The sequence below is a fragment of the Pseudophryne corroboree genome, chromosome 2, assembly GCF_028390025.1.
Source record: "Pseudophryne corroboree isolate aPseCor3 chromosome 2, aPseCor3.hap2, whole genome shotgun sequence".
NCBI classification, from domain to species: Eukaryota; Metazoa; Chordata; class Amphibia; order Anura; family Myobatrachidae; genus Pseudophryne; species Pseudophryne corroboree.
Window position 1 is genome coordinate 991686752 of NC_086445.1, and position 20032 is coordinate 991706783.

Sequence of the window (20032 nt, forward strand, 5' to 3'; positions counted from 1 at the left end):
TGCCGCATATCATTTTAATCAGCAGAAGCTGCTGGTGCACCTAAGCATACCAAATGCCCTAGGCATTTGCCTAGTTTGCCTATGCCTAAGGCCGGCTCTGATTGCGGGGAAAACGTCCGTTAATATTGCTCAGCCACTTTACTTTATTCACAAGCGGCAGATTGCTAGAGGCAAGGGCATTTTTTTTTTAAAGTTCCTCCTCTTTTAAATACCACCTGAGGTGTTTTCGGTAAGAATCCCTTTAAAATAGGATCTAGACTCAATACATTCCAGTGTTTCTACAATATATTTCTTATTTCTATGCTGGCTGCTGATTCACTTCAGACATAAAAGAAGCAGAACAGTACTGCGTCTAAAAGGGGTCCGAAAAAAGTGTCAGCGCATTGTTAAATGATGGTACTTATGTCTGGCCATCTCTACTGTCTATTATTACAGTGGTGGCTATCTTCGCTCCCCACATCCACATTCAGGATGCAGTGAGGATACTGACGGACGGGATCCCAGCGCTCGAAATACCGACGCACGGAATCCGGTCCACACCTGAAACACCGGCGTCTACATCCAGACAGGACTCGGGATCCCGGCGTCTAAATACGACACCCGGAATCCCGATCCTACTTTCAGCGGAACGCAAACGCGGCCCACTGCGGGAGGTGGGGGGGACGTGTTTGGGGTTGGATTTAGCTGTCAGATGGGGGGTTAGGGTTCAGGGATGGGAAGGTTAGGGTTAGGCACTTAGCAGTGGAGGTTAGGGTTAGGCACCTAGTGGTAAGGGTTGGGTTTAAGCAGCGGGGAAGGGAGGGTTAGGGTTAGGCATCTAGTGGTAAGGGTTGGGTTTAGGCAGCGGGGATGGGAAGGTTAGGGTTAGGCACCCACAAGGGAGAGTTAGGGTAAAGGGGAGGGTTAGGGGGCTTAATGAGGGGCTGTCGGTATTCTAATGGATGGAATACCGTTGTCGGTATACTGACAGCCGTCATGCCGTCCATCGGCAAATCACACTGAACCCCCATGTTCCCTCTGTCCCCCGCAGGGCAAACTCCCACTTACTGAGGTACATGGAGAATACAGATGTCGGGAACACCGAGGGGCACTGCCAATAGAACAGATGGCATGATGCCCATAAGTATATTGCACCAGTACTGAGCATAGAGTTATTGTGTCCCAGATTAAACTTGCTCATGGGAAGCAATAGCAACAGTGACTCTTTCCAGTAGTGAAAAACAGACTAAACATAATAACAAAGGAGAAACATAGTAACAATCAAATACTAAAATCAATCCCAACTTACTGTACAAAGAGAACATTATTTAGCATCACGCATAGGTACAGCAGAACACAGAAAATATGTAACCCAGCTTCTTACAAAGCACTGATACATCTATCGATTGTTAAACATCTTATATTGTACAGAGAATTCTTAATATCAAAAGCAACGCCTGCTATGAGTATAGTCACGGGTTGTGTAAAAACTGTTTTCTACACGTCCCGCACACACATACACGCACGCACTTACTGGTGTAAGAAGATCCAGGACTTTCTCTGAGTCTTGTTACTTTCTTCTTTACACTGAATAATATTTCCTCATTAATGCTTCCTCCCCCCCCCCCCCGTGTTCTGTGCAGCCCTCTGATTGGAAGCAGAGACATGACAGCAGCCTGGAACACTGAATGCAGTTTCCACACACTACTCAATGTAAGATTGTGTTTGGGAGTAGATTTTGTTTGTTAACAAAGAAAAAATATATTCCTTCATTAAAGAGGTCAGCAGCCTGCGACACTCCAGCCGTTGTGGAACTACAAGTTGCAGCATTACCCTGACAGCCATTACAGCACCCTCCTTTGTGTGATATATTGGGAAGGATGACAGTAAAGACTCTAGTCAATGTCTGAAAATATTACACAGAAGATGGTGCCTCCAGCAAACTTAGGTGGTGCTGGCTGCATACCTCCCAACTGTCCCGATTTTCACGGGACAGTCGCGTTTTTTTGGGGTCTGTCTCGCTGTCCCACCCACGGGCCGCAGTGTCCCGCGGTGGGTGGGGGCAGTTGGGAGGCTCGGTCTCTCGCTGCCCTGCTTAGCAGAGCAGCTGAGAATAGACGTTGTGCGCATGTGCACAGCGTCTATTCACGAGTGACAGAGGGAGTGCTGGGCATGCCCTCTTCAGTGACGGACAAGGGAGGCGTGACCTAAATAGTGTCATCACTGTGAGGCCACTCCCCCTTTGAGGCCACATCCCTTTTTCGGGAGTGCGCATGGCTTCGCCACACGTGAGTCCCTCTTGCACATTAAAGAAAGTCGGGAGGTATGCGGCTGCATGGAGTGGACAGGAGGGGGCTGCACACAGGCCCCTCCAGGCTGTGGCGGAACTAGCGAGCGGTGGGCCCAGGTGCGACAAAATGCTTTGGCCCCCCCCATCCCATCCAAGTCCACCCCCTCACCCCTGGAGAGGATCTGGTGAGGGGGACCTGCTCAGGGCCAGAGAAATGGATATCTAGCAACAGTGCCGTAACTAGACATTTTAGCACTGTGTGCAAGAAACGGCATCGGAGCCCCACCCCTGCATGCAAAACAGCGGCAGTGCGCGCCGTAGGCGCGTGCAAAAATACATAGTGGCGTGGCTTCGTGGGGATGGGGTGTGGCCACAAAAGAATACCAATTCATAAAACGGTGCACAGTAGTCTCCATTATTCAAATTACGCCGCACAGTAGCACCACTACACCAGGTAGAGACCCTTTTACACCTTACGGCGGACAGATTCCTCTTTTTACACATAACGGCAGACAGCGTCCCCTTTTTACACATAACGGCAGACAGCGTGCGCTTGTTACACATAGCGGCAGACAGCGTACACTTTTTACACATAACGGCAGACAGCGTGCCCTTGTTAAACATAGCGGCAGACAGCGTACACTTTTTATACATAACGGCAAACAGCATCCCCCTTTTTATACATTACGGCAGACAGCGTCCCCTTTTTACACATTACGGCAGACAGCGTACACTTTTTACACATAACGGCAGACAGCGTCCCCTTTTTACACATTACGGCAGACAGCGTGCGCTTGTTACACATAGCGGCAGACAGCGTACACTTTTTACACATAACGGCAGACAGCGTGCCCTTGTTAAACATAGCGGCAGACAGCGTACACTTTTTACACATAACGGCAAACAGCATCCCCCTTTTTATACATTACGGCAGACAGCGTCCCCTTTTTACACATTACGGCAGACAGCGTACACTTTTTACACATAACGGCAGACAGCGTCCCCTTTTTACACATTACGGCAGACAGCGTGCCCTTGTTACACATTACGGCAGACAGCGTCCCCCTTTTTACACATTACGGCAGGCAGATTCCCCCTTTTTACACATTGCGGCAGGCAGATTCCCCCTTTTTACACATTGCGGCAGGCAGATTCTCCCTTTTTACACATTGCGGCAGGCAGATTCCCCATTTTTACACATAGCGGCAGGCGGATTCCCCATTTTTACACATTGCGGCAGGCAGATTCCCCATTTTTATACATTGCGGCAGGCAGATTCCCCCTTTTTACACACTACGGCAGGCAGATTCCCCATTTTTACACATTGCGGCAGGCAGTCCCAAGAATGACAGAAAGAAAGAAAGAAAGAAAGAAAGAAAGAAAGAAAGAAAGAGAGAAAGAAAGAGACAGAAAGAATTATACTTACCCTCTCCGCTGGCACAGGCTCCTCGGTGCAGCTTCTGACGATTCCCGGGCAGGAGAGAAGGAGGAGGAGGGAGGTGGAGGAGGGAGCCGCAGCAGCGCTGTGTTATTGGTGGAGGCGCTGCTGCTGCTGCCCCTCTGCTTCACTATAGGCTGTTCTCGGAAGACAGCCTATAGTGAAGCAGAGGGTGGAGGCGCTGCTGCTGCTGCCCCTCTGCTTCACTATAGGCTGTTCTCGGAAGACAGCCTATAGTGAAGCAGAGGGGCAGCAGCAGCAGCGCCTCCACCAGTAACAAAGCGCTGCTGCGGCTCCCTCCTCCACCTCCCTCCTCCTCCTTACCCCCGTGCCGCTGCGCTCCTCTCCGGGCGGCTGTGTGCTGCGGGCAGTGGTTGCCCGCAGCACACAGCGGCATGTAATGAGTCAGTTTGACTCATTACATGCTTTGGGCCCCTGGACAGAGGCGGGCCCCAGTGCAACGCACTGCTTGCACTGGCGGTAGTTCCGCCTCTGCCTCCAGGCATTAATATGCTGCTACAGTAGGTCACTCCCCAGTGAGTCATGTTTAAAAAGTCTAACTGCGGCATTCCAGGTGTGCAGTGATCTAGGCTCTTCTCTGTGACTTTCTCAAGAATCATTGTTATTTCTGCAGCGGGGTACATTGGTATTCCACAGGGAATAACATCGGGGTGTAGAGTAGGATCTTGTTCCCAAGATGCTCAGCGCCGCCTCCTCTATAACCCCGCCTCCATGCACAGGAGCTCAGTTTGTAAGTTGGTGCCTGCAGTGCAGGCAGCTAACAGGCAGGGCTGCTCCAGCAGCCCCAAGAAGAGCTATTTTAAAGAAGATAGAAGACTTCAAGGGCTGCAGCAGAGGCACTCTAGTGCTAGATATCACTCTGACATCTCCTGCTGCAGCTCCATCACCTCCCCCAGCGGCGCTGTATACTCCCGCGTCCCTGGTTGCTGGGTACTTACAGCGGAGGCTCCGGTTCTTCACCCAGGGCGCACACACTAACCGAAGTTCTCCGTGATCACGTGCCCGCACTCAGGGAGGAGGTAAGAGGGTTCCCCAGGTGGGACCCGCTGGAAATCATAATCCGCCGCGGCCATTAGGAGGAGGGCTGTGCACGCTGGTGTGGACACTGTGTTCGTACAGGGACCCCACTAGACCACCAGGACAAGGGCACAGGTCGGATTAGGCTATAATCCAGTTTATTAAAGCCCGCAGCACCTGGTGGTGAAGTCCAGCAAGGGGATAAGGCTCTGGCCTGTAGCCCCTCCCCCAGCCCTGTGTAGCAAGGGCCAGTGTACTCGTGCGGTCACTGGCCCTGCTACTAGCCTGCACCTCCCTCCTTACCTGGGATGGCTCGGCGCCATCCCATGGGGCCGGAGGTCGCACTGGGGGCCGGGCCTGGTCCGGTCTTCCCCTGCCCGGCCGGTTGCAGAGTTCGTCAGCGGGCGTGGGGGCGGCGGTGAATATCCACCGTCGCTCCACGCGGGTGATGGCGGCGGGCCTGCATCCTCCGGGACTCAGGCCCCGCCAATCACAGCGCCGCTTTTTGAATTTGGCGCCAGCCGCGAGCCAATCACGGCTCGTGAACTGGCAGCCAATCAGGAGTGGCGGCGGCGAGCCAATCCCGGCTCGCCGCGTCATAGCCCCGCCCCCCGGCACTGGTTTGTTTTAGCCAGCGCCGGGCGCGGGAAGTCAGTTCAGCGACGGAGAAGAAGCGGAGAAGAGCTCCTGAAGAGTGAAGAGAGAAGACGGCGCCGGAAGTCCCGGAGGGCGGCGGTAGTTGCAAAAGAGCTGAGACACGCCGCCGCCCGCCGGGTGAAGTACAAGGAGCCGACCCCCGTCGGTGAAGACCTCGGAAGCCCTGGGACAGCGGTGTGCAACGCGAAAGAGCTTGCACAGGCCACCGCCCAGGTGAAGTCTCCAGGAAGCCCGGAGGTGGTGGGAGCCATCCCACCTCCGGCGAAGACAACGCGGTGGGCGTGGCCGGACCAGGCTTGGTCCAGCCGTGGCCCTTTGGACGGGTAAGTACAGGCGGTGTCGCCCCCCTTCCCCTAGACCACCAGGGATTCGGGCACCAGGCCCGGGGGGCATGCAGGCACTAGGCCTGAGGCACATTAGGCGGGCGCTAGGCCCGGGGGACCGAAGGGGGCATTAGGCCCACTAGCCGGAAGCACCTTAGGCGGGCACTAGGCCCGTGGGGCAAAAACAGGCACCAGGCCTGAGCAGCAAAGGGCGTTAGGCCCCCATTATCCCCCCACAGTTAGGCAGACATTGGCAGGGGGCATCCAGGGCAAGGAGGCCCAACGCAATGGTGTGTACATAAGTCGGCACTAGGCCGCAGGTTGCTGAAGTCGGCGCTAGGCCGCAGGTTGCTGAAGTCGGCGTTACGCCGCAGGTTGCTGAAGTCGGTGATAGGCCGCAGGTTGCTGAAGTCGGCGATAAGCCACAGGTTGCTGAAGTCGGCAATAGGCCGCAGGTTGCTGAAGTCGGCGTTACGCCGCAGGTTGCTGAAGTCGACGTTACGCCGCACGTTGCTGAAGTCGGCGTTACGCTGCAGGTTGCTGAAGTCGGAGCTACGCCGCAGGTTCGCATAAGTTGGCGCTACGCCGCATGTGTGATGAGTTCTCAGTTTTCCTCACAGCCAGGCCCCCATGAAAGGTAGGCTGTCGGAAGTACGCGTTGGTGAGTACCACAAGGTTGAAACAGTATTACGGTGTTGTGCTATAACCTCTGTATAAGTGTCTCTCCGTCATAAAGCGTAAGCAGCGCCACGTCCCGTGGGCTGTGTTATGTGTTCTCTTACAGGAGCAAAGAAGAAGAAGGGCCAGTCGTCTGGCGGAAGCCGAGTATATAGCTGGTGAGCATAAAGGTGTTTCGTGTGTGTTCGTGGTGTATGTTGCCCCTCCCCCACCTCCCCTTGGGCGTTTTCGTTCAGGGTCGCCCCTGGTGCTTCGCACCACTACGGGGGCACCCAGTCTGAGGCCACAAGTGCCAATGATGACCCTTCACTGGGCCCAGTGTAGGCCACCCCTGCGTAGTGTGTCCCCCATTCGTTTCAGGTCACCCCAAGAAGTTCTTCTGTGTCTGGACGTGTGCCAGTACCGTCTGAGCTACCTCGACAGACTGAAGGTGGAGGACGGGAGGCGTGAGGTACGTAGGCCTGGTAAGTGAGCGCGCCGAACTTTGTTCCCCAGGGCCCCACCCCCGTGCCTCTTACATTTGGCGTAGTCGGCAGGATCTGCGGACGACAGACACAATGTGGAGAACGCCACCGGAACGAATCCACCCCCTGGCATGTGAGGATAGAAGTAACTGGCCCGTCCTCACGTCCGCTGACCTACTGCGGGCAGTGCAGCAAGCCGTAAAACGTAACAGAGAGGAACGCCGCCAGAAGAAACGTCAGCAAGCCACCATCGACCCCTACCAGACAGGCCCGCAGCAGGACCAGCAGACTGAGGAGTGCCCCCGGCTGACTGCTATGAGAGCGGGTGTAGAGAAGCAGCCATGGATCGCGGGGATCCATCACGGCGGCCATTACTTCACAACCGAGCCCCCAAGATCAACGATCTCCGTGGAACATTGGGATTGGCCCTGAGAGTGCAGCGACCAAGCCGTCCAATCAGAGGAGCCACACTGGACCCAGCGGAGCTTGGACGAGCCCTGGTGCGCGCTCTGTGGAGAAGTGGACCATGAATCGCCGGATTGCCCATACGCCTCATCCCGGGCGATTAGGAATTGGCGCCAAGGGCAAGCCGAGAGGGAGGGAGTGCCGGACAGGCGCCAGGAGGAGCGTCGGATGCGGGAGGTCAACTGGTCTGCCTGTGACGACTACGGCGGCGACCACAAGGGCTGCACCTGGGACGACGACCGGAGCGAAGGGGAGGTAGAGAGATGTACGGGCTGCGGCAATCCCGACCACGAACGGCCCGAGTGCCCCTGGCCTAGGGACGACCTATCCTCCAGCTGGACCGACCTGGAAGACCCCGACGACGATGGGTGGGAGACGGTGTCATCTGATTAAGAATCCAGTGTCTCCGACTAGATTACGGATATCCTTGAAGAATCCAACAACGACGAGTGGGAGACCATGTCATCCGATGAGGAACCCGGTGTTGCTGACCAACCTGCAGACGACCCGGATGACGACGACGGGTGGGAGGATATGTCATCAGATGGGGAATCCAGTGTCCTAGAGCGCCGGAACCAGCTCCAGGAGGCCACCGCCATCGCCATGGAGGGTCTACCCCCCACGGTGGTCCCCAAGGGGATAGTACCCCCAGGCCAAAGGGGGAAGGTGAGTTTTCCCTCCACAGATGCAGGCGCAGATACGCCGGATGGGACACCTGAACGGGGGCCAACCGCCAGAACTAGCGATGAAGGTCCTGATGCTAGGACAAGGGCGATCTTCAGCTTTGTGGGGACCACAAAGGAAAAAGCGTGGAGGAATGTAGCAAGGGCCAGTGTACTCGTGCGGTCACTGGCCCTGCTACTAGCCTGCACCTCCCTCCTTACCTGGGATGGCTCGGCGCCATCCCATGGGGCCGGGGGTCGCACTGGCTCCGGGCAGCACTGGGGGCCGGGCCTGGTCCGGTCTTCTCCTGCCCGGCCGGTTGCAGAGTTCGGCAGCGGGCGTGGGGGCGGCAGTGAATATCCACCGCCGCTCCACGCGGGTGATGGCGGCGGGCCTGCATCCTCCGGGACTCAGGCCCCGCCAATCACAGCGCCGCTTTTTGAATTTGGCACCAGCCGCGAGCCAATCACGGCTCGTGAACTGGCAGCCAATCGGGAGTGGCGGCGGCGAGCCAATCCCGGCTCGCCGCGTCATAGCCCCGCCCCCCGGCACTGGTTTGTTTTAGCCAGCGCCGGGCGCGGGGAGTCAGTTCGGCGACGGAGAAGGAGCGGAGAAGAGCTCCTGAAGAGTGAAGAGAGAAGACGGCGCCGGAAGTCCCGGAGGGCGGCGGTAGTTGCAAAAGAGCTGAGACACGCCGCCGCCCGCCAGATGAAGTACAAGGAGCCGACCCCCGTCGGTGAAGACCTCGGAAGCCCTGGGACAGCGGTGTGCAACGCGAAAGAGCTTGCACAGGCCACCGCTGCCCAGGTGAAGTCTCCAGGAAGCCCGGAGGTGGTGGGAGCCATCCCACCTCCGGCGAAGACAACGCGGTGGGCGTGGCCGGACCAGGCTTGGTCCAGCCGTGGCCCTTTGGACGGGTAAGTACAGGCGGTGTCGCCCCCCTTCCCCTAGACCACCAGGGATTCGGGCACCAGGCCCGGGGGGCATGCAGGCACTAGGCCTGAGGCGCATTAGGCGGGCGCTAGGCCCGGGGGACCGAAGGGGGCATTAGGCCCACTAGCCGGAAGCACCTTAGGCGGGCACTAGGCCCGTGGGGCAAAAACAGGCACCAGGCCTGAGCAGCGAAGGGCGTTAGGCCCCCATTATCCCCCCACAGTTAGGCAGACATTGGCAGGGGGCATCCAGGGCAAGGAGGCCCAACGCAATGGTGTGTACATAAGTCGGCACTAGGCCGCAGGTTGCTGAAGTCGGCGCTAGGCCGCAGGTTGCTGAAGTCGGCGTTACGCCGCAGGTTGCTGAAGTCGGCGATAGGCCGCAGGTTGCTGAAGTCGGCGATAGGCCGCAGGTTGCTGAAGTCGGCGATAGGCCGCAGGTTGCTGAAGTCGGCGTTACGCCGCAGGTTGCTGAAGTCGGCGTTACGCCGCAGGTTGCTGAAGTCTGCGCTACGCCGCAGGTTCGCATAAGTTGGCGCTACGCCGCATGTGTGATGAGTTCTCAGTTTTCCCCACAGCCAGGCCCCCATGAAAGGTAGGCTGTCGGAAGTACGCGTTGGTGAGTACCACAAGGTTGAAACAGTATTACGGTGTTGTGCTATAACCTCTGTATAAGTGTCTCTCCGTCATAAAGCGTAAGCAGCGCCACGTCCCGTGGGCTGTGTTGTGTGTTCTCTTACAGGAGCAAAGAAGAAGAAGGGCCAGTCGTCTGGCGGAAGCCGAGTATATAGCTGGTGAGCATAAAGGTGTTTCGTGTGTGTTCGTGGTGTATGTTGCCCCTCCCCCACCTCCCCTTGGGCGTTTTCGTTCAGGGTCGCCCCTGGTGCTTCGCACCTCTACGGGGGCACCCAGTCTGAGGCCACAAGTGCCAATGATGACCCTTCACTGAGCCCAGTGTAGGCCACCCCTGCGTAGTGTGTCCCCCATTCCTTTCAGGTCACCCCAGGAAGTTCTTCTGTGTCTGGACGTGTGCCAGTACCGTCTGAGCTACCTCGACAGACTGAAGGTGGAGGACGGGAGGTGTGAGGTACGTAGGCCTGGTAAGTGAGCGCACCGAACTTTGTTCCTCAGGGCCCCACCCCCGCGCCTCTTACACCTGGGCGCCATTTAGAGTAAATGTTCCCACCCTGGAGCTGCATCTCTCTGTCTCCCTCACTCCCTGTCAGCGTTTGGGCGCCATTACACACAGCTGCGCTGATTCTGGGACTGCTGGGTGATGCCTCCTCTGTAAAGCCTCCTGCATTATCAGCGCTGTGCATTTACAGGACACTTAAGTATTCTACATGTCGTTTAGACAGTGTTATTTAAGAACAAGTGCATACTTCAGGGTTATTTAGTACAAGTACCCTGTGATCAGAGGTGTAGCGTGGAGCCATCGCTCCCAGAGCAAGCTCACGTCACGCCCCCCCTATATACACACAAATACATAGTTCCCGACAGGGAAGAAAGCATTGATCCCCACGGGGGGGAAAAACACAATAGCCTCCACAGGGGGGAAAAGAAAAGCACTCTGTAGTAGTGACGCTTACACATGTAACACCCCTTGTACCAGTGACGCTTACACATAAAGCCCCGTGTACCAGTGACACTTACACATGTAATGCCCCCTGTACCAGTGACGCTTACACGTAACGCCACCTGTAGCAGTGATGCTTACGCACGTAACGCCCCCTGTACCAGTTACTACGCTTACACGCGTAACGACCCCTTTACCAGTGACGTTTACACGTAATGACCCCTGTAGCAGTAATGCTTATACCCGTAATGCCCCCTGTACCAGTGACGCTTACACGTAACGACCCCTGTAGTAGCAGTAACGCTTACACACGTAATGCCCCCTGAACCAGTGATGCTTACTAGAGATGAGCGGGTTCGGTTCCTCGGAATCCGAACCCGCCCGAACTTCAGGTTTTTTTACACGGGGCCGAGCGACTCGGATCTTCCCGCCTTGCTCGGTTAACCCGAGCGCGCCCGAACGTCATCATCCCGCTGTCGGATTCTCGCGAGGCTCGGATTCTATTGCGAGACTCGGATTCTATATAAGGAGCCTTGCGTCGCCGCCATTTTCACACGTGCATTGAGATTGATAGGGAGAGGACGTGGCTGGCGTCCTCTCCGTTTATAGAGAAGAGAGTGAGACTAGAGTAGAGAGAGACACAGTAGTAATTTTGGGGAGCATTAGGAGGAGTACTACTACTTGCTGAAGTGATAGTGTGACTGTATATCTGACTTGTGGGGGAGACAGTGGGGAGCAGTTAGAGTCTGAGAGCAGGAGTACATATTTTAACGTACAGTGCACACTTTTGCTGCCAGAGTGCCACACTGCCATTGTGACCACACTGACCACCAGTATATATTGTGATTGTCTGCTTAGGAGTACTACTTGCAAGTTGCTGATAGTGTGACCAGTGACCTGACCACCAGTTTAATTAATCACCACCAGTTTAATATATATATATATATAATTGTATATAATATATATATAATTGTATACCACCTACCCGTGTTTTTTTTTTTTTCTTTCTTCTTGATACATACTACTATAGTAGTTTACTGTAGCAGTCTGCGGTGCTGCTGAGCTGACAGTGTCCAGCAGGTCCGTCATCAGTCATTACATAATAAATATATATACCTGTCCGGCTGCAGTACTAGTGATATTATATATATATATATTAATTTCATCTCATTATCATCCAGTCTATATTAGCAGCAGACACAGTATGGTAGTCTACGGCTGTAGCTACCTCTGTGTCGGCAGTCGCTCGTCCATCCATAATTGTATACCACCTACCCGTGGTTTTTTTTTTTTTCTTTCTTCTTGATACATACTACTATAGTAGCTTACTGTAGCAGTCTGCGGTGCTGCTGAGCTGACAGTGTCCAGCAGGTCCGTCATCAGTCATTACATAATAAATATATATACCTGTCCGGCTGCAGTACTAGTGATATTATATATATATATATTAATTTCATCTCATTATCATCCAGTCTATATTAGCAGCAGACACAGTACGGTAGTCCACGGCTGTAGCTACCTCTGTGTCGGCAGTCGCTCGTCCATCCATAATTGTATACCACCTACCCGTGGTTTTTTTTTTTTTTCTTTCTTCTTGATACATACTACTATAGTAGCTTACTGTAGCAGTCTGCGGTGCTGCTGAGCTGACAGTGTCCAGCAGGTCCGTCATCAGTCATTACATAATAAATATATATACCTGTCCGGCTGCAGTACTAGTGATATTATATATATATATATATATTAATTTCATCTCATTATCATCCAGTCTATATTAGCAGCAGAAACAGTACGGTAGTCCACGGCTGTAGCTACCTCTGTGTCGGCAGTCGCTCGTCCATCCATAAGTATACTAGTATCCATCCATCTCCATTGTTTACCTGAGGTGCCTTTTAGTTGTGCCTATTAAAATATGGAGAACAAAAATGTTGAGGTTCCAAAATTAGGGAAAGATCAAGATCCACTTCCACCTCGTGCTGAAGCTGCTGCCACTAGTCATGGCCGAGACGATGAAATGCCAGCAACGTCGTCTGCCAAGGCCGATGCCCAATGTCATAGTACAGAGCATGTAAAATCCAAAACACCAAATATCAGTAAAAAAAGGACTCCAAAATCTAAAATAAAATTGTCGGAGGAGAAGCGTAAACTTGCCAATATGCCATTTACCACACGGAGTGGCAAGGAACGGCTGAGGCCCTGGCCTATGTTCATGGCTAGTGGTTCAGCTTCACATGAGGATGGAAGCACTCAGCCTCTCGCTAGAAAAATGAAAAGACTCAAGCTGGCAAAAGCACCGCAAAGAACTGTGCGTTCTTCGAAATCCCAAATCCACAAGGAGAGTCCAATTGTGTCGGTTGCGATGCCTGACCTTCCCAACACTGGACGTGAAGAGCATGCGCCTTCCACCATTTGCACGCCCCCTGCAAGTGCTGGAAGGAGCACCCGCAGTCCAGTTCCTGATAGTCAGATTGAAGATGTCAGTGTTGAAGTACACCAGGATGAGGAGGATATGGGTGTTGCTGGCGCTGGGGAGGAAATTGACAAGAAGGATTCTGATGGTGAGGTGGTTTGTTTAAGTCAGGCACCCGGGGAGACACCTGTTGTCCATGGGAGGAATATGGCCGTTGACATGCCTGGTGAAAATACCAAAAAAATCAGCTCTTCGGTGTGGAAGTATTTCAACAGAAATGCGGACAACATTTGTCAAGCCGTGTGTTGCCTTTGTCAAGCTGTAATAAGTAGGGGTAAGGACATTAACCACCTCGGAACATCCTCCCTTATACGTCACCTGCAGCGCATTCATAATAAGTCAGTGACAAGTTCAAAAACTTTGGGCGACAGCGGAAGCAGTCCACTGACCAGTAAATCCCTTCCTCTTGTAACCAAGCTCACGCAAACCACCCCACCAACTCCCTCAGTGTCAATTTCCTCCTTCCCCAGGAATGCCAATAGTCCTGCAGGCCATGTCACTGGCAATTCTGACGATTCCTCTCCTGCCTGGGATTCCTCCGATGCATCCTTGCGTGTAACGCCTACTGCTGCTGGCGCTGCTGTTGTTGCTGCTGGGAGTCGATGGTCATCCCAGAGGGGAAATCGTAAGACCACTTTTACTACTTCCACCAAGCAATTGACTGTCCAACAGTCCTTTGCGAGGAAGATGAAATATCACAGCAGTCATCCTGCTGCAAAGCGGATAACTGAGGCCTTGACAACTATGTTGGTGTTAGACGTGCGTCCGGTATCCGCCGTTAGTTCACAGGGAACTAGACAATTTCTTGAGGTAGTGTGCCCCCGTTACCAAATACCATCTAGGTTCCACTTCTCTAGGCAGGCGATACCGAGAATGTACACGGACGTCAGAAAAAGACTCACCAGTGTCCTAAAAAATGCAGTTGTACCCAATGTCCACTTAACCACGGACATGTGGACAAGTGGAGCAGGGCAGGGTCAGGACTATATGACTGTGACAGCCCACTGGGTAGATGTATGGACTCCCGCCGCAAGAACAGCAGCGGCGGCACCAGTAGCAGCATCTCGCAAACGCCAACTCTTTCCTAGGCAGGCTACGCTTTGTATCACCGGTTTCCAGAATACGCACACAGCTGAAAACCTCTTACCACAACTGAGGAAGATCATCGCGGAATGGCTTACCCCAATTGGACTCTCCTGTGGATTTGTGGCATCGGACAACGCCAGCAATATTGTGTGTGCATTAAATATGGGCAAATTCCAGCACGTCCCATGTTTTGCACATACCTTGAATTTGGTGGTGCAGAATTTTAAAAAAAACGACAGGGGCGTGCAAGAGATGCTGTCGGTGGCCAGAAGAATTGCGGGACACTTTCGGCGTACAGGCACCACGTACAGAAGACTGGAGCAACACCAAAAACGCCTGAACCTGCCCTGCCATCATCTGAAGCAAGAAGTGGTAACGAGGTGGAATTCAACCCTATATATGCTTCAGAGGTTGGAGGAGCAGCAAAAGGCCATTCAAGCCTATACAATTCAGCACGATATAGGAGGTGGAATGCACCTGTCTCAAGCGCAGTGGAGAATGATTTCAACGTTGTGCAAGGTTCTGCTGCCCTTTGAACTTGCCACACGTGAAGTCAGTTCAGACACTGCCAGCCTGAGTCAGGTCATTCCCCTCATCAGGCTTTTGCAGAAGAAGCTGGAGACATTGAAGGAGGAGCTAACACGGAGCGATTCCGCTAGGCATGTGGGACTTGTGGATGGAGCCCTTAATTCGCTTAACAAGGATTCACGGGTGGTCAATCTGTTGAAATCAGAGCACTACATTTTGGCCACCGTGCTCGATCCTAGATTTAAAACCTACCTTGGATCTCTCTTTCCGGCAGACACAAGTCTGCTGGGGTTCAAAGACCTGCTGGTGAGAAAATTGTCAAGTCAAGCGGAACGCGACCTGTCAACATCTCCTCCTTCACATTCTCCCGCAACTGGGGGTGCGAGGAAAAGGCTCAGAATTCCGAGCCCACCCGCTGGCGGTGATGCAGGGCAGTCTGGAGCGACTGCTGATGCTGACATCTGGTCCGGACTGAAGGACCTGACAACGATTACGGACATGTCGTCTACTGTCACTGCATATGATTCTCTCCCCATTGAAAGAATGGTGGAGGATTATATGAGTGACCGCATCCAAGTAGGCACGTCACACAGTCCGTACTTATACTGGCAGGAAAAAGAGGCAATTTGGAGGCCCTTGCACAAACTGGCTTTATTCTACCTAAGTTGCCCTCCCACAAGTGTGTACTCCGAAAGAGTGTTTAGTGCCGCCGCTCACCTTGTCAGCAATCGGCGTACGAGGTTACTTCCAGAAAATGTGGAGAAGATGATGTTCATTAAAATGAATTATAATCAATTCCTCCGTGGAGACATTGACCAGCAGCAATTGCCTCCACAAAGTACACAGGGAGCTGAGATGGTGGATTCCAGTGGGGACGAATTGATAATCTGTGAGGAGGGGGATGTACACGGTGATATATCGGAGGATGATGATGAGGTGGACATCTTGCCTCTGTAGAGCCAGTTTGTGCAAGGAGAGATTGATTGCTTCTTTTTTGGTGGGGGTCCAAACCAACCAGTCATTTCAGTCACAGTCGTGTGGCAGACCCTGTCACTGAAATGATGGGTTGGTTAAAGTGTGCATGTCCTGTTTATACAACATAAGGGTGGGTGGGAGGGCCCAAGGACAATTCCATCTTGCACCTCTTTTTTCTTTTTTTCTTCTTTGTGTCATGTGCTGTTTGGGGAGTGTTTTTTGGAAGGGCCATCCTGCGTGACACTGCAGTGCCACTCCTAGATGGGCCAGGTGTTTGTGTCGGCCACTAGGGTCGCTTATCTTACTCACACAGCTACCTCATTGCGCCTCTTTTTTTCTTTGCGTCATGTGCTGTTTGGGGAGTGTTTTTTGGAAGGGCCATCCTGCGTGACACTGCAGTGCCACTCCTAGATGGGCCAGGTGTTTGTGTCGGCCACTAGGGTCGCTTATCTTACTCACACAGCTACCTCATTGCGCCTTTTTTTCTTTGCGTCATGTGCTGTTTGGGGAGTGTTTTTTGGAAGGGCCATCCTGCGTGACACTGCAGTGCCACTCCTAGATGGGCCAGGTGTTTGTGTCGGCCACTAGGGTCGCTTATCTTACTCACACAGCTACCTCATTGCGCCTCTTTTTTTCTTTGCGTCATGTGCTGTTTGGGGAGTGTTTTTTGGAAGGGCCATCCTGCGTGACACTGCAGTGCCACTCCTAGATGGGCCAGGTGTTTGTGTCGGCCACTAGGGTCGCTTATCTTACTCACACAGCTACCTCATTGCGCCTCTTTTTTTCTTTGCGTCATGTGCTGTTTGGGGAGTGTTTTTTGGAAGGGCCATCCTGCGTGACACTGCAGTGCCACTCCTAGATGGGCCAGGTGTTTGTGTCGGCCACTAGGGTCGCTTATCTTACTCACACAGCTACCTCATTGCGCCTCTTTTTTTCTTTGCGTCATGTGCTGTTTGGGGAGTGTTTTTTGGAAGGGCCATCCTGCGTGACACTGCAGTGCCACTCCTAGATGGGCCAGGTGTTTGTGTCGGCCACTAGGGTCGCTTATCTTACTCACACAGCTACCTCATTGCGCCTCTTTTTTTCTTTGCGTCATGTGCTGTTTGGGGAGTGTTTTTTGGAAGGGCCATCCTGCGTGACACTGCAGTGCCACTCCTAGATGGGCCAGGTGTTTGTGTCGGCCACTAGGGTCGCTTATCTTACTCACACAGCTACCTCATTGCACCTCTTTTTTTCTTTGCGTCATGTGCTGTTTGGGGAGTGTTTTTTGGAAGGGCCATCCTGCGTGACACTGCAGTGCCACTCCTAGATGGGCCAGGTGTTTGTGTCGGCCACTAGGGTCGCTTATCTAACTCACACAGCTACCTCATTGCGCCTCTTTTTTTCTTTGCGTCATGTGCTGTTTGGGGAGTGTTTTTTGGAAGGGCCATCCTGCGTGACACTGCAGTGCCACTCCTAGATGGGCCAGGTGTTTGTGTCGGCCACTAGGGTCGCTTATCTTACTCACACAGCTACCTCATTGCGCCTCTTTTTTTCTTTGCGTCATGTGCTGTTTGGGGAGTGTTTTTTGGAAGGACCATCCTGCGTGACACTGCAGTGCCACTCCTAGATGAGCCAGGTGTTTGTGTCGGCCACTAGGGTCGCTTAGCTTAGTCATCCAGCGACCTCGGTGCAAATTTTAGGACTAAAAATAATATTGTGAGGTGTGAGGTATTCAGAATAGACTGAAAATGAGTGGAAATTATGGTTTTTGAGGTTAATAATACTTTGGGGTCAAAATGACCCCCAAATTCTATGATTTAAGCTGTTTTTTAGTGTTTTTTGAAAAAAACACCCGAATCCAAAACACACCCGAATCCGACAAAAAAAATTCGGTGAGGTTTTGCCAAAACGCGGTCGAACCCAAAACACGGCCGCGGAACCGAACCCAAAACCAAAACACAAAACCCGAAAAATTTCAAGTGCACATCTCTAACATTGCTTACGCGTAACGCCCCCTTACACACGTAGTGTCCTCTGTATATATGTTTATATACAGTGGACAGGACACACGAGCAATTGATTTATACAACATAGGTTTCGTAGAGTTAACTCACCAAGCCCTGAAAACAGCAGAGCTCCCCAGTAGCCTGTAGAGGGGGAGGGAGAAACCAGAGTGCAGAGAGAGAGAAACGTTTCTGCTGTCACTGATAGAAGTCTGTGCAGGAAGAGCAACTTTTACGGCTGTTAGTGTGCGAGCACAGGGGTTTCCAGGCTCCCCAGCATGCTATGGCTGACTATGAGACCCACTGTGCGGCACAAACATCACTACAAAGCTGCTGCCCTCCCTCTCTCTTCAGCCGCTCAGCACCGACAGCATGCGATAGTGCCGGGAGGAGTACAGACAGTAGAAGTGCTGCATCTCCCGGCTCTAAGGAAATCAGGCAGGCGGGAGACGGCTCTGCTGCCAGACACTCTCTGAAGTTTCCGGCGCCTGGAGTTTGCGCTCCACCGGAACCGCCCTCCCTATGCCCCTGCCTGTGATATTCATCCAGTTTTTTACTGTGCATTGATATATCTGTTTATATACATAGCTTTACTCAGTAATAGTATTGCTAGTCAATAGCATACTTGCCTACTTTTGAAAAAGCATTTCAGGGAGATTGTGAAAGTAACACCTATCAGTGCGGGCGCGTACTGCTACATCTGGGAGGCGTGTCATGAAAATTACTTGCATACAAATGTACATGAGCCCCAAAGTTAGTAAGATCTACTTGTTGAAGAAAAGACACTGATATTTTGCAGGATATGTTCGTGTATTGTGTTTTACAAGAGGTTCCATATACTGTAAGTGACCACAAGAAACTTTTAAAATGCATGTAGCCATAGGGATCATGGGTGGTCATTCCGAGTTGATCGCTCGCTAGCAGTTTTTAGCAGCCGTGCAAATGCTATGCAGCCGCCCACTGGGAGTGTATCTTAGCTTAGCAGAAGTGCGAACGAAAGGATCGCAGAGCGGCTACAAAATAATTTTGTGCAGTTTCAGAGTAGCTTCAGACCTACTCAGCGCTTTCGATCACTTCAGACTGTTCAGTTCCTGTTTTAACATCACAAACCCGCGCATCGTTCGCCCAGCCACGCCTGTGTTTTTCGAACACTCCCTGAAATTGTTCAGTTGACACCCAGAAACGCCCACTTAATTTCAATCACTCTGCTGACACCAGTGCAACTGAAATGCATCGCTAGACCTTGTGCAAAACTACATCGTTCGTTGTGCCCGTACGACGTGCGTGCTCATTGCACCACATACGCATGCGCAGAAGTGCCGTTTTTTAGCCTGATCGCTGCATTGCGATCATCAAGGAATGACCACCTTTGTGCCTTATAACCAATACAGGGAAATGGCACTGATGATACCATTTAAATGTATGTATCTATGATTTCTTTTTCTCAGGGAGATTGAGGTACCATTCAGGGAGTGAGGGAGATTGCTACTATTCAGGGAGTCTCCTGCAGAATGAGGGAGGGTAGGCAACTATGTGCTAGTCCAGTTCAGTTTTATTGTTTGTCATAATTCCTGCATTGTACATGTGACTGTGTGTGTGCGCATATAGCTGCTGGGTGATCTCTACTCCGTGTATCTCACTCCTACTGCTATCCCTATATTCTGTAACCTGAGGAGGCTCTGTGCGTGAGAGATATTAGATAATATAGGTTTTTTTTCACAGGATATACGTATTTTGTATTTTTCTCTGTGTCACATTTTACCTCAGAAATACTCTGCTTGTGCTGTCACACTGCACGGGGGGGGGGGGGGGGGGGGTTGTGTTAGGTAGTATATCTGCTGATATTGGTGGTCACTCCGAGTTGATCGTAGCACAGCTACGATCGTGATCATAGACATACGGGGGGACGCCCATCACAGGGCTCTCCCGCCCCGCATGTCACTGCCGGCCCCCCCGCAGAAGTGCAAAAGCATCGCCGCTTATGCACTTTAAGAGTAGCTCCCGGCCAGCGCAACGGCTGCATGTGACATCACACAGTCGCTGCAGCCCACCCCCGCATGGTCCGGCCACACCTGCATTGGCCGGACCCCACCCACGAAACGGCGGCCAAACGCCACCATTCCGTTCCCCCCGTCCAGCGACCGCCTCTGCCTGTCAATCAGGCAGAGGCAATCGTAGCAGTCCGACGTCCGTCAGCCATCTGGCATGCGCCGGCGCACTGCGGTGCATGCGCAGTTCTGAGCTGATCGGCTGCTGTGCAAAAATGCACAGCACCGGCCATGTCAGAATGACCCCCCTTGTACTGTGTTGCCCGTGGTTTACGCTTTTGTATCATGTCAGCTACAGGGGGTTGATGGGTCTAGGGCTGATTCCGCTGTGCGCAGTTATGATGTACCAGATGCATTTGAGGATAACATGGCTGCGAGGGTTCAGGTTTTGGGGGTTCTGTACCCCCCAGTCAGTTTGTAACAACAGGGGCACACCA